General features: G+C 43.8%; 1 protein-coding gene across 1 annotated transcript in view; it reads right to left on the bottom strand.

The window, feature by feature from the left end:
- The window catches only part of IFT74 (intraflagellar transport 74), a 218,230-nt gene that overhangs the window by 95,041 nt on the left and 108,170 nt on the right, over positions 1-15,019 (bottom strand). The gene's annotated exons all lie outside the window — the stretch shown is intronic.

The following is a 15,019-nucleotide window of genomic DNA, read 5'->3' as shown; positions in this document are numbered from 1 at the left end:
TGAAATAATAAATGAATAAAAGGTAAAGGGACCCCTGACAGTTAAGTCCAGTCACAAATGACTCTGGGGTTGCAGCGCTCATCTCGCTTTACAGGCCTAGGGAGCCGGTGTTTTGTCTGCAGACAGTTTTTCCGGGTCATGTGGCCAGCATTACTAAGCCGCTTCTGGCAAAACCAGAGCAGCGCACAGAAACGGCGTTTACCTCCCCGCTGCAATGGTACCTATTTATCTACTTGCACTTTGACGTGCTTTTGAGCTGCTAGGTTGGCAGGAGCTGGGACCGAGCAACGGGAGCTCACCCAGTCACAGAGATTCGTACTGCCAACCTTTTGATTAGCAAGCCCTAGGCTCTGTGGTTTAGACCACAGTGCTACCCATGGCCAAAATAAAAGAATAAGATGGCCCTGCTTTCATCAGAGAAATGTTGGGAGGGTATGCAGGTGCCTTGTTGTTTACCACATGATCTAGTCACTTGTGGAAGACTGGAAGTTGGCCAATACAAAGCCATCTTTTTCTTTGGCAATCACTCGTAGCCGAGTAAGATTGTCTTCCATAAAGACGGTTTTAACCATGAGTCTGTAAGTGACTGTGGAGGCCAATTCTGGATCTACATGTCCCACCAGAGTGGGGGCATAGGTTTCCAGGTGGGAGTTGCTCATGGTGAGGGTTTGCCAAGCATGCCTTCCTCTTAGCACGTTTCTCCCTTTCATCCTGAGTTCAAGCGCCCATAACATCTTGGTGTAAAGGCTGTCCTCCAACTGGAGTGCTCACAGGCCAGTGTTTCCCAGTACAGAGTAGCACACAAGTGACTATTCCCTAACCCAGTCCCTTGTGTTTTCTCAAATGATAGGTTAACTAAAACTTCTGGACTAGACATAGTGCAGTGGCCTAATCTCCACAGCACAGGATACTGGAACCAGGAGCAGGAATAGCTGTGTGTGCAGGACAGAATTAGGATGTCCACAAAGAAATCAACCACAGGGCAGACGTTGCTCTTTCGAACTTCTGCGATGAGCCCAAAATCCGGCGCCTCTCGCCTTCCATTCTGCTCAATTCACTATGTCATAGATGTGATGCCCCATGGGCTTGGTGTCCAGTGCAGCGGAACCAGTCGAGCTGCCCTAAATCTGCCTCTTGGGTACCACAATGAAGTGAGATGGGTGGGGAAGAATGCAAATATAATACACACCCATTGAGTAGTAGGTCCCACTGAGCTGAATGGGACTTCCTGCCAGGTAATTGTGTCTGGGACTACTGCCTGAACTTATTTCTAACTAGTTCAGAACTTAAGAAAGGGAGGGGGCGTGGGAATAGCTGTTCTTTGTCACAATCTAGGAAATCCATGGAAATGTTGGTCGTTGACAGGAAAATTCCAAGTCCTCATTAAGCCGCCCGAGTTCCCAAGGAATACAATTTCATTAAATGATTCTTTGCAGCTTCAGTGTTGGCAAGACTGCAGTTGGATGATCTGAATAAAAAGGTGCAACTCCCCCGAGAATCAAAAGTACCAATTATTCCTGGCATGAGGCTTTAATGCTGTTTTTATGGTGATTTGATAGAGAACAATAATTAGACTTCAAAATGTCACTTTTAAAAGACAAATTATAGGCATTTCCTCCGAACAATTCAGGTTTGTTTGCAGCTCCTTCCTTTATTATAGTGTTTTGCAGTTGCAGGGAAATGTTTTGCCTAAACTGCTTAGTAAACCAGAGGCCTGGTTAATTTGCTTCTAAATATCTTTAGGATTTTTGCCATCTTTCAGGTTTGAAATAATTAGCTGCGAGGTATTAATGCATTGATCACAAAGCTGGCAGGTTATTAGATAGCAATAAGAATAAAAAAAGATGACGTCTCCTAAAGGCAACATAATAAAAATGCTACCAATGTCCTTCAATTGTTTCAAACTATTCAGCTGTGAAGCTGGTGATATAGAGTACTATGCCCAGCTTGAAACGGAGTTTCAAAGCCTCTTAGTGAAAGTTTCTTAAGAAAAATACTCTTCAGGGCCTTCCTCCCTTATGTCTGATGAGAAATACTTCCACAGTACAAATCTGATGAGGTTGGAAAACTGATCACATGGAGAGTTGATCTCCACAGGCAGAAAAGTCACCTATGCAGAGTTCTTGGGACTGTACTGCTTCCTATATACAAGGACTGTATATAGGAAGAAGATGGGACGACCACTATTTTCTCCAATGAAAACAGGGATATCCAATTCCAGCATCAGCATTATAATTGTACTATTTCTTCTTCTTCTTCTTCTTCTTCTTCTTCTTCTTCTTCTTCTTCTTCTTCTTCTTCTTCTTCTTCTTCTTCTTCTTCTTCTTCTTCTTCTTCTTCTTCTTCTTCTTCTTCTTCCACTCGTAGCCAAGTAAGATTGTCTTCCATGAATACGGTTTTAACAGTTAGTCCATAAGTGACCGTGGAGGCCAATTCTGGATCCACACGTCCTGCAACAGTGGGGACATAGGTTTCCGGGCAGGAGTTGATCACGGTGAGGGTTTTCCAAGCGTGCCTTCCTCTTAGCACATTTCTCCCTTTTGTCCTGAGTTTGAGCGTCTTCAAAACCCATGACAACTTTAGTAAAGCTATTCTCCAATTGGAGCGCTCACAGGCCAGTGTTTCCCACTTTTTGGTGTTTATACTACATTTTTATTGATTTGCTTTGAGAGTGTCTTTAAACCTCTTTTGTTGACCACCAGAATTATGCTTACCATTTTAAAGTTTGGAATAGAGTAGTTGCTTTGGAAGACGATAATCAGGCATCAGCACAACATGACCAGTCCAACAAAGTTGATGTTGAAGAATCATGGGTGATCTTTGCTTTTTCCAGTATACTGACATTAGTTCACCTGTCTTCCCAGGTGAAGTGTAAAAGTTTTCGGAGACACCATTGATGGAATCTTTCGAGGAGTTGGAGATGCATTTATAAGTGGTCCACATTTCACAAGCATACCATAAGGTTGGTAGTAGCACCATAGCTTTGGTATTATTTATACCCCACCCATCTGCCCCAGCCACTCTGGGCATCTTCCAACATTCCGGGATCAAATTAGACTGTTGCTGTAAATCTGAGACTGTCCCTGGAAGATAGGGACACTAGGAGAGTCTGCACTTCCTGGTATCCACATGCAAAGAGATTTAGAAGTTGACATTCCAACATGTCACTCCCTACCTGCTCTCTTGAGATGGTACATGTGATTTATGCGACTTCAGATTGCTTCTTACATTGGTTAAATGTTTGTCTGAAAGCATTAACGCAAGTTGGTTAAAAACTTGGGTAACATGAGAAACGCGTCATGGGCACAGTTAGGCGAGTGGTCTTTTTAAGTCCATCTAGGAGGACTTAAGGTAATGTTGGGAAAGATGGAGGGCACAAGGAGAAGGGGACGACAGAGGACGAGATGGTTGGACAACGTTCTCGAAACTACCAACATGAATTTGACGAAACTGCGGGAGGTAGTAGAAGACAAGACAGGAGCGCCTGGCGTGCTCTGGTCCATGGGGTCACAAAGAGTCGGACACGACTAAACGACTAAACAACAACAACAATAAAATGAAGGTTGCTCCAGTATCTTCAAAGCATAGGGACGCGGGTGGCTCTGTGGTCTAAACCACTGGGCCTCTTGGGCTTGCTGATCAGAAGGTCGGTGGTTTGAATCCCTGTGACAGGGTGAGCTTCTGTTGCTCTGTCCCAGCTCCTGCCAACCTACCAGTGCTAAAGCACGCCAGTGCAAGCAGATAAATAGGTACTGCTGCGGCGGGAAGGTAAATGGCGTTTCCATGCTCTCTGGCACTTGTCATGGTGTCCTGTTGCACCAGAAGCGGTTTAGTCCTGGAAAGCTGTCTGTGGACAAAACGCTGGCTCCCTCAGCCTGAAAGCGAGATGAGCGCCTCAACCTCATAGTCGCCTTTGACTGGACTTAAACGTCCAGGGGTCCTTTACCTTTTACCTTCAAAGCACATTATGGGAGGTGTATGTGTGCATCCAACATGATCACCCTCTCTTGGCATAATTGGGGCATGCATGAAAACTAATGTGAGGATGTTTCTTCTTTCAGCAAAGTTCTCCATGTCTGTTGTCAGACCCCCCGCCCCCTGGAGTGTTCCTGACTAATGCTCTTCTAAGACCTGTAGAGCTTCACAGTGGAACTTGCCATAGAGGCTGTATTAGGTTCAGACTTTGCCCCAAAAGGAAAGGAAAATAATACCACGCGAGGAGCCCAGATCCCAAATTAAAACCTCGTTATTAAGCCCTGCAGTTTAGTCATGATAATATAAAGCTTCATGTTTATTGCTAAGTCAATCTGCAATATGTGCAGAAGGGGTAAAAAAAAAAGGTGTTTATTATGTTTACTTTATTTATGGCCAAATTTAAATGTTAAAATACTGCAATTTTTTTTGTCAAGTCTCATGTTTTATGGTCCTTTCTTTCCATTAATATTAAAATATGTAAACAGGATATATAAAAGGTGAAGAAAAGTCTGAAGCCTGTGAAGAAGGTTTTTTGCTGCATACCAGTTAATCAAAGTGACTCTCTAGTCAGAGGGGGAAAGAAGCAAAGAGAGTATAACTGTAAATATTGCATGGTTATTAAACTGTGGAGGACAAGTTATCATCTCTGGTTGTTGGCTGTTTTTTTTCCAGCCTCTTCATGTGCTCCAACAGATCCCTCTGGAAATACATGGTCAAAGTCAGTCGTTTCCAAAGGCTTTTTAATGGCTAGTGCCTATAAAAAGGGAATCTTTGGGTGTCTTTATATCCTGCCTGCTATATGATAATAAACGCTTCTGGTGGCATAGTCCCTTTTATAAAGATGTCGCCACTTCCTCTCCCTAATTTCACTTGTTGGCACTTAAATATGAGGACTTTTGTAACAGAGATTAAAGGCTCCACTCCCCAAATCTAGGATAAACCTTCAGTGAATCAACATTTGAGGCCATTTCAGATGAATTTCTTTAGTCTAGAATCCAGCCAAATTTAAGCACGTTGGAGATTTATTTATTCAAATGAGTGAAGTAGGTGCTTAGTTTACTCTTCCCTATTTAAATTGATGCGCATCTAATCCTAAGCATATCATTTTTAATGGGGCTTATGTTAGGTGGTTCTTTTTAAGTATCCAGTCACAATGGGTAATATTCAAGTAGGTTTTACTCAGGGTAAGCCCACTGAAATTAATGAACCTATTATTATTATTATTATTATTATTATTATTATTATTATTATTACAGTGGTACCTCGGGTTAAGTACTTAATTCGTTCCGGAGGTCCTTACTTAACCTGAAACTGTTCTTAACCTGAAGCACCACTTTAGCTAATGGGGCCTCCTGCTGCCGCCGCGCCACTGGAGCCCGATTTCTGTTCGTATCCTGAAGCAAAGTTCTTAACCTGAAGCACTATTTCTGGCTTAGTGGAGTGTGTAACCTGAAGCGTATGTAATCTGAGGTACCACTGTATTATTATGATTAAATTTTGTATATCGTCCACCTGAAGATCACTGGGTGGTTCACGACATAAAAAATAGGAACACAAACAAAAAAAACAGACCGATAAGCATTCTACCACAAACACATTTAAATGGCTGTTAATCAGACAAAGACCTAGTGATAGAGGAACATTTTTGCCTGGCACCTAAAGATAAGCAAGGAAGGTGCCGGATGAGCTTCCCTGGGGAGAGCATTCCAAAAATGTGGAGCCACCACAGTAAAGGTCTGTTCTTGTGTTGCCACCCTCCAGACTGCTCATGGGAGAGACACACAAAGAAGGGCTTGAGATGATGCTTTCAGGGTCCAGATTGGTCCATGTCCATGTCCAGAGTGGCTGGGGAACCCTAGCCAGATGGGTGGGGTACAAATAAATTATTATTATTATTATTAATTTATTTCTGTGAATCTATTCTGAATAAAGCTTAGGTTGTTACCACCCATTGGTTCCTGGGTGTAAAATGGAACCTTAAAATATGTGCAGAACAACCAAGTTCAGTATTAATTAAACAGGAAGAAATACTAAATGTTTCCATCTTCCGGGCTCCAGAGATCTCCGGTAGCAGTCAGGGAGGGATCCTTTCATGGGGCACCTGGCTCACACTCCCTCCAAACCATGCTCCCGGGACTATGGCCACCCCCAGGCCGTCTCCATGCTATGCCCATGTGCATTTGTGGTTTTAACAGTTTTTAATTACTTACGTGTTGCCTTGAGACGGTGGTTTAGAAGGCGGTTAATAAATTAATTATAATAATATATAATACAGTGGTACCTTGGTTCTCAAACTTAATCTGTTCTGAAAGTCCGTTCCAAAACCAAAGCGTTCCAAATCCAAGGCGCGCTTTCCCATAGAAAGTAATGCAAAATGGATTCATCCGTTTCAGGCTTTTAAAAACAGCAATTTAACATGAATTTTGCTATCTAACGAGACCATTGATCCATAAAATGAAAGCAATAAACAATGTACTGCAGTCACACAATCAATCCATCAGTAGCTGAACTGGGTTCCACACAGTCACAGAAACAAAACAAAAAGAGCTGCAGAAACAAAAAAGCAAAATAAATAGCAAAAACACTAGGGTTAGGGTTAGGGTTAGGGTTAGGGTTAGGGCCAGGGCCAGGGCCAGGGTCAGGGTTACCGTAACACTCAAAACAGAAGTGTGGCACTTCCGAAAAATGTTTGCAAACCACAACACTTACTTCTGGGTTGGCAGTGTTTCGGTTCCAAGTTGTTTGAGTACCAAGGTGTTTGAGAACCAAGGTACCACTGTAATAATAAATTATAATAATATCAACTTGCCTGCTAATTATGGTCAAGTTCCTCCAGGTGCCTCTTCTGTCTGCAGCTGAGAGAGAGAGAAAAAGAGATTCATTTTCTTTGGTGGCAACCCAGTTGTGGGAACCACCTCTGTTGAAAAGTTTCCCTCGAGTTGTCATTACCATTATTTAATTGCCAGGTTAAGCCTGTTCTGTTTCCCTGTGCTTTTCAGAGCATTACGTTATAAATTTACGCCTGTCATTGCTCCCTATTTGTGTTTTTGTTGTCTGTCTAATTATTGCTATATGCTTACAAGATCAATAAAAATGAATCACGAGGGCATTTATTAGTCAAAAGGTGACGTAAAAATCTCTTTAATTACAACTGACCCAGCCTGCCTTGTTCTGTAGGGGCAACACTTCACGGGAAACACAGGACTGTTTAAAAAAAAAATTGAACAAGAGAAGCAGTAAATGAATGCTAAGTACTATAATACCAGACGCTGAAAAACCCACCCTAACCCTTTCTAATTTCCATGAAATTAGCAGGAAAAGAGAGAAGGACAGGGCAGGCACAGATTGACATAACGGTGTTGTATTGTGCCTTAATCGCAGGAAAAATCAAAACTCATAGAGAAGATACAAAGCTAAGGGTTGTCTCAGCTGCAGTTTAAGTGTCCAAAGCAGGGGTCAGCAAACTTACCACGCCTTGCGCAGGTGCTTCCAGTGCCGATTGTGTGGTGGGCCAGAGGGCAGGGGAGCGCGTGCCCATACGCATGCGCACACGCTATTTCTGGCACACGTCCGGGTTGGAGGAGCACCGAAAATAGCTTGTGCACATGTGCATGGCCTCCTCTGACTTGGATGTGCACCGGAAATAATGCTTGCGCATGCGCAAATAATGCTTGCGCATGCACACAAGCTATTTCCTGTGCTCCTCCGACCCGGAAGTGGGCAGCCGTGCAACACAGTGCCGGTAAGAGCGGGCGATGGCAGCAGGCGGCGGGGGTTGCCGCGGGCTGGATAAATGAGTCTCTCGGGCCTTATCCAGCCCATGGGCCTTAGTTTGGGGACCCCTGGTCTAAAGCAACACTGTGCTCACTGGAAGGACAGATACTTTGGCCACCTCATGAGAAGAGAAGGCTCCCTGGAAAAGACCCTGATGTTGGGAAAGATGGAGGGCACAAGGAGAAGGGGATGACAGAGGACAAGATGTTTGGACAGTGTTCTTGAAGCTACCAGCATGAGTTTGACCAAACTGCGGGAGGCAGTGGAAGACAGGAGTGCCTGGCGTGCTCTGGTCCAGGGGGTCACGAAGAGTCAGACACGACTAAACGACTAAACAACAACAGGCAAAAACCAAATGGCACCAGCCAATCAGTCAAATGGCAAAATTCCTACCAGGCCCCTGCCCCAAAGCAGTCAACCCCATGACAGGCATAGCAAGGTCAACGCAAACAGGCCTAAATATAGGGAGGGTGGGTGGGTGATCCGATGCGCGCAGCAAAAAGAGGATGCTCAATGTTGTGCGCAAAGAATAAACAGCCCCTCAACAGTCACTCATAAAATTGCTACACCAAATTCTCCCCTATGACTGAGGGGTACCCAATCAGATTCGTGGCCATCTATACTAACCCGCCTAGCAAAAGAGGGATGTCTTGGTTGCCCCCACCACAACATGTGCTCTCCATGATGGAGAACACGCTTTGCCAACATAAGATATATATCCTGAGTTTTGCAGTCTGCGAGACAAGAAGGGGCCTGAGGGAAGAGGATCCAATATCCTATACCCTCCAACATTTCTTCAGTGAAAATAGGTAAAGGTAAAAGACCCCTGGATGGTTAAGTCCAGTCAAAAGCGACTCTAGGGTTGCGGTGCTCGTCTCGCTGTCAGGCCGAGGGAGCCAGCGTTTGTACGCAGATAGCTTTCCAGGTCATGCGACTAAACTGCTTCTGGCCCAATGGGACACTGTGATGGAAACCAGAGTGCATGGAAGAAGAAGAAGAGTTTGGATTTGATACCCCTCTTTATCACTACCTGAAGGAGTCTCAAAGCGGCTAACATTCTCCTTTCCCTTCCTCCCCCACAACAAACACTCTGTGAGGTGAGTGAGGCTGAGAGACTTCAGAGAAGTGTGACTAGCCCAAGGTCACCCAGCAGCTGCATGTGGATGAGCGGAGATGCGAACCCGGTTCACCAGATTACAAGTTCACCGCTCTTTGCCACTACACCACACAGGCATGGAAACGCCGTTTACCTTCCTGCCGCAGTGGTACCTATTTATCTACTTGCAATCTCCAGTGGAACTATGAACCCTATTCCATAATAATAATAATAATATACCCTGCCCAGTCACCCTGGGTGGCTTCCAACATCTATAAAAACATAATAAAACATTGAAAAACTTCCCTGTGCAGGGCTGCCTTCAGATGTCTTCTTGTTGTATAGTTATTTCTCTCCTTGGCTCAGGAGTCAGTTAACTCCATGCCCTCCAACATTTCAATGATGAAAATAGGGACGTCCTAAGGAAAAGTGGGACATTTCGGGATCAAATCAGAAACCAGGGTGGCTTCTGTAAATCCGGGGCTGTCCCTGAAAAATAGGGACACTCAGACGGTCTGCTGAGTCTCTCCTTAAAATACTGTTATTTCCTGGAAATCTATCTGTTCCCCTTTTCTTAGATTTGATCGTTGGAAAAACTGCAAACGCCAAAAAGCACTGTAAGTATCTAGTGTTCTTTTTCTCTGCCGAGAAACCTACCAGCTCAATCCGATGCATTTTCTACATAGAGCTAAGTGCTATTGAGTTCAGTGACACTTACCCCAGTTATGTGCTTATAGAAAACTTATAAAAACCTCAAAAAGGCTGTCCCTGGAACTTCCTATTGTTTGAAGATGTTGGGGAAAACATATTCACATTTAATTAACTGTCCTGCATAATAAATCTAATGAAAGCCATTGTTTGCTCCCTAAGCCCTTTGCTGTGCATTTATCAGAAATAGCCTCCTTACCTGAAAAGCATTTAAAGGTGATGTGAAACTATATTTTCCTTGGGGATGAGCTACCGTCAGGTTCTGTCTGGATTTCTGGTGATGCTCCAACCCTATTTAAATAAGCAAATAAAAAGGGGGAGGAAGGAGACAGGCGAGCTTACATGCCCACCCAGAGGCACTTCTTCCCCCCATTTTGCGGCAAACGCAGATAATGTTGTCACTAGTGTTCATTAAATATCAATAGGCCGAAGGGAATGAACATGGCAGGGTTAAGATCTATGGTCGATGAAGAACGGCAGGCCTCATAAAGCTGTTTGAGGTGTAATATACGTTTATCATTGAATGCTCTAATAAGCCCCCCAAATAAGTGGGCAGAGTTCGACACATTGAACGTATAAAGTTGATGAGAAAGTTGATTTGAAAGGCGAGAGCTTTTATGGGTGAAGTGGGGGAAGGAAGTCAGGATGGGAGAGATCTCCCCCCCCCCCAGTGATGTGTGCAAATGCAGACCATTTTTTTCTCTTCAACTGCAGACTTCTTGCCTGAGACCTTAGGTTTGGCATGAATAAAGTGAACAGCAAATCCCTTTGTGGAGGCTATAAATTGTGCTGGCATTTTTTTTTTGTTTAAGAAAGCTTAGATTACACGAGAACAACCGAGATGTGCTTCTTTGTGTCTGTGTGCGGCAGGACCCTTGTTATTTCAACATTAAGACCGAAAATCACTCGAAAGATCCAATTTTTCTCCCTTCAATGATACAAGAAGAGTGCTAAATTTTGACTACCAAATTTTGACCGGGAGATCTGAGTATGATTGTAACACATGAGGGCAACTTTGATGGCAGTTCCCACCTCCCCTATGTGGGATGTGATACTTAAGTAGCAGTCAAGTACAGTGGTACCTCTGGTTACGTACTTAATTCATTCTGGAGGTTCTTTCTTAACCTGAAACTGTTCTTAACCTGAAGCACCACTTTAGCTAATGGGGCCTCCCGCCGCCGCGCCGCTGCTGCACGATTTCTGTTCTTATCCTGAAGCAAAGTTCTTAACCCAAGGTAATATTTCTGGGTTAGCGGAGTCTGTAACCAGAAGTGTATGTAACCTGAAACGTATGCAACCCGAGGTACCACTGTACTACATTCCTTTTTTCCCTAGAGTGGACATGCAAGGGGATGTTTGGTTCAGCCAGTCGGAACTTCCTGTTTCCTCCTGGACTGGGACATACTTCTTTTTGCATGTGACTAGAGGTGGGCATGACCTTACCTATCCAGGTAACACAAAAGGACAAGGCATGCAGCCATCTCTCTCTCTTTGACTTCCTCCATCGTAGGACCAACAGCTTTTTAGCTAGAGATGTTCTGTTGGGTTTTAGCCAACAGATGACAAAGGGACTATTCCCATTTGGGACAGACCCACATGTATATATTTTGTAACTAAGTCTGCCTTAGCAGAACATTCTTGGATCAAATCAGAGACCGGGAAACAGCTTCTGTAAATCCAGGACTTTCCCCAGAAAATAGGGGCACTTGGAGGGTCTGCAAATTTTCCACTCCCTGCTAAAAGCAAAGTACCGATTTTGCCAGTTATCTTGGAAGCAAACCCAGTGGCTGGAATCCTCTGCATCTTCAGTTACTCTGCATCTTCAGTTCCTCATCCTCTTAAGAAATATGTTTCCATGTGGCTGCGATTGGGGCATCTGTTTCTACACCTTGGGGAACACATGGAGGAATTATATAAATTGCAACACCCTCCCATTGCAAATCCCTTTTGGAAAGAGTAGGGAAGAAATAGACATCATTAATCAGAGTACTCTAAAAAAACCCACAACAAACAGAACCCCTCTCTCAAAAACAAAACAAAAAAACAGCCCTTCTTTTGACACCTCCTCTATAAAGTGAAATGGCATATTCTGTTTTTTAAACCCCCCACACCATTACACACTCAAAGCAATAGATATATATTGTACTACGGCGGTTCACTTCTTGTGGTTTCTCATGTTGGTATTGATAAAGTGTTATAATCAACACTTTGTCTTGCGGCCTCATTTTAATCCCCCCCCCTGCTCCGTGTGTTTATCTCGGCGGAGAACTCTAAACTATATTTTTTATAATGTCCTGCAAACTTTTATCTCCAGCTAGTGAAAAAGATTAATAATCCCCTTACCTTCACTGCAAAAGGTTTAATAAACAATGCTTAATTAAAACAAGGCAAGCGCAATAAACCCAAAGGGTTCTGCTTTAGTATTGCATATTTGTGTCATTTTTCTTGTTTGGTATGGGGGCTTTAAAAAAGAAAGAGGCATTGGGAGGAGGGGGGGGAGACAGGGGAAGGGCCAGCCGAGAACATCAGAGTTTTTATATTTAATTGAACTAACAGCATGTGCTGACAAGTAATAAATAACAGCAGAACAGAGTGACTAAATAAATTGGTTTCCCCAAGCAATGATTCATCCTCTGTCTTTCATTGCCATCAAGTTAAGAGAGAGCTTCTCTTTTGTCACCTAGTAAGGAGAAATATTTAATAGTGTAACAATCTTTCTTCTTCTTCTTCTTCTTCTTCTTCTTCTTCTTCTTCTTCTTCTTCTTCTTCTTCTTCTTCTTCTTCTTCTTCTTCTATTGCAGCTACAACGGACCTTTTAAGGGCCCAGAAGTACTAGGAATAAATAAAATTTGCAGTAATTAACAAAAAAAATCAGGAGTTTTTTTCCTCACAACGCATGCTTATCACATGGAATTCGTTGGCACAAAAGCTGGTGATGGTCTCTGGCCTTATTATGCCTTTGAGGAAAAGGAAAGAAAGAAAGATTGGGCAAACTAATGCTAAGGGTGGGCTGAAAATGGGACCGTCCATCTCCTGTGAAAGTGAGGGGAGGGCAAGGCCCATTTCCACTTGACCTGAGGTTGGAGCCCAGAATCACCTTGAACAGCTAAAAGAAGCTCCTGGGAGGCCGGAGGGACATTGCTGGAACAACTCTTGTGTTGGGGCAACTGGCTAAAATGTTTTACAGCGTTTTAAATGGTTTTAATTTTGGTTCCTCTGTTTAATGTTTGTTGGGTTGAGGTTGGTAAAATGTTGAGTTGGGGTTGGCGGCTACTTTAATTTGGGTATAACTGTAAACTGATTATTCTTATTATCTGTTGATTTATTGGTTTATCTATAGTCTGTATAAGATATTCTGTTTTTTAATGCTGGATGTTTTATTACATTTTAATATATGCTGTAAGCTACCCAGAGTGTCTGGGGAAACCGAGCTAGATGGGCAAGATATACCGTATTTTTCGCCCTATAGGACGCACTTTTCCCCCTCCGAAAATGAAGGGGAAATGTGTGTGCGTCCTATGGGGCGAATGCAGGCTTTCGCTGAAGCCTGGAGAGCGACCCCTCTCCCTCTCCAGGCTTCAGGAAGCTCTGCGCAAGCCGTGGGAGCCCGCGGGGGTCCCCCCCGGGCTTCCCCGGCTTGTGCAGAGCTGCCTCTTATCCCGAAGCCCCAGCGCACTGAGCAGTCGAGGCCAGGGCTTCGGGTAGCTCCACGCAAGCCGCGGGAGGGCTCCCCCGGCTTGCGCAGAGCTGCCTGTTCTGGGGGCTGGGGTCGGGGGAAGCTCGGGCTTCCCCCACCGCAGCCTCGCACCTTGGGGGGGAAAATAATTTTCCCCCTTTATTCCCCCCCCCAAAAAAAACTAGATGCGCCTTATGGGCCGGTGCACCCTATGGGGCGAAAAATACGGTAAATATAGTATGATGATGATGCCCTAAGACAGGGATGTCCAACAGGTCGATTGTGATCTACTGGTCGATTGCAGGGTGTACATGGTTGATCGTTGTGGATTGTGGGGCCCCGCCCCTAAAAAAAACCCCAACAACTTTGGCTCCCTAAAAAAGCTCAACAACTCTGGTAGATCACTGCCAGTTTTTTATAGTGGGAGTAGATTGCAGTCTCTTGAAAGTTGGACATGCCTGCCCTAAGACAGTTGTCAGAGCCAACAAACCACAATGATGTTGCCATCAGCTGACATCTGACATCCATGAGTGCTCAACCACTTAGTCTGCAAAATGTTTTTGGTTTTTTTTAAACGAGATATCCTTCACCTCGTGAGGTATCAGGTTGTGAGTTTGGTCTCCAAGAGAAGAAACTGTGCCCTGCGCTGTAAAAGCTCTCCCTCATATCACTGGTGCAGAAAAGCTATCCAGTTGGTGTCTTTGCAATCGCGTCGGGTGCGTTCTGGTAAATCATTGATTGATTGATAATGTCTGAGTAGCTGTATGGCCACAACGATATAAACGTTATCATTTAAATGAATTTTCACAACGCCACATCCTCGGACTTCATGTGAGGTCAGTTCAGGAGATCTTCTACTTCACTACCGACAATGGAAAACAAAAATAAGATGTATTTACAGCGTAAACATTACGAAGGACATTAGCATATAAATAAACACAGATAATGGAGTAATAGTGTGAAGATATTTTTGCAGCTAATGTAATTTCCTCCAATGAAGTAAAGCCGGATATTCGTGAATGACTTGCTAAAAGGGCTTTTGTAAGGAGTATAGGTGAAGGTTTGGCTCCATTTCTAATGTGAATTCATCGGAATAGGTTATAAACCATATGTGTTTGGGAACACATTCCTTTGCAGTGTTTAGCGGCAGAATGGCATTCAGTCCAAAGAATCCCTTATTCATTTCCTAGCCACACAATGGGACAGAATAATGAAAATTTAAACTCTCATATCAATGCTTGAAAAAAGAGTGCACGAATGACTGGGCCCCATAGATGTATTTATACAGATTTTTAAACCTCTGTGTTCCTTAAAGCTCCTGCAAGATAAACACATTTTGTAACAAGTCATCCAAACATTTATTTATTTGTTTGTTTGTTTGCACGGGGTGGGCACTACCAATTGTCATCATTGGGTCAGAAATGTTTTGTATTGCTTTCGGGGGGAAAAAGGACCTTGACCACAGTTTTTTAAAGCAGATTTTTCCAATTGCACAAATTCCTGATCAGACAACCTAAAAAGCAAAGCGAAACAGGAACACAAAGCACACTTTGCTCCTTGTTTACTCCCTGCATCAGTGGTGGCTTCCTGACAGGAGTCAGGAGTTCTTATCTACTAAAAAGGTAAAGGTAAAGGACCCCTGACAGTTAAGTCCAATCACAGACGACTCTGGGGTTGCGGCGCTCATCTCACTTTAAAGGCCGAGGGAGTCGACGTTTGTCCGCTCTGCACAGTTTTTCCAGGTCATGTGACCAACATGACTAAGCCGCTTCTGGTGCAATGGAACACCA

Source organism: Podarcis melisellensis (assembly GCF_964234715.1).
Source record: "Podarcis melisellensis genome assembly, chromosome: 17".
Classification (NCBI taxonomy): Eukaryota; Metazoa; Chordata; class Lepidosauria; order Squamata; family Lacertidae; genus Podarcis; species Podarcis melisellensis.
Note: the sequence above shows the minus strand (reverse complement) of the source record. Positions and strands in the feature narration are given on the sequence as shown.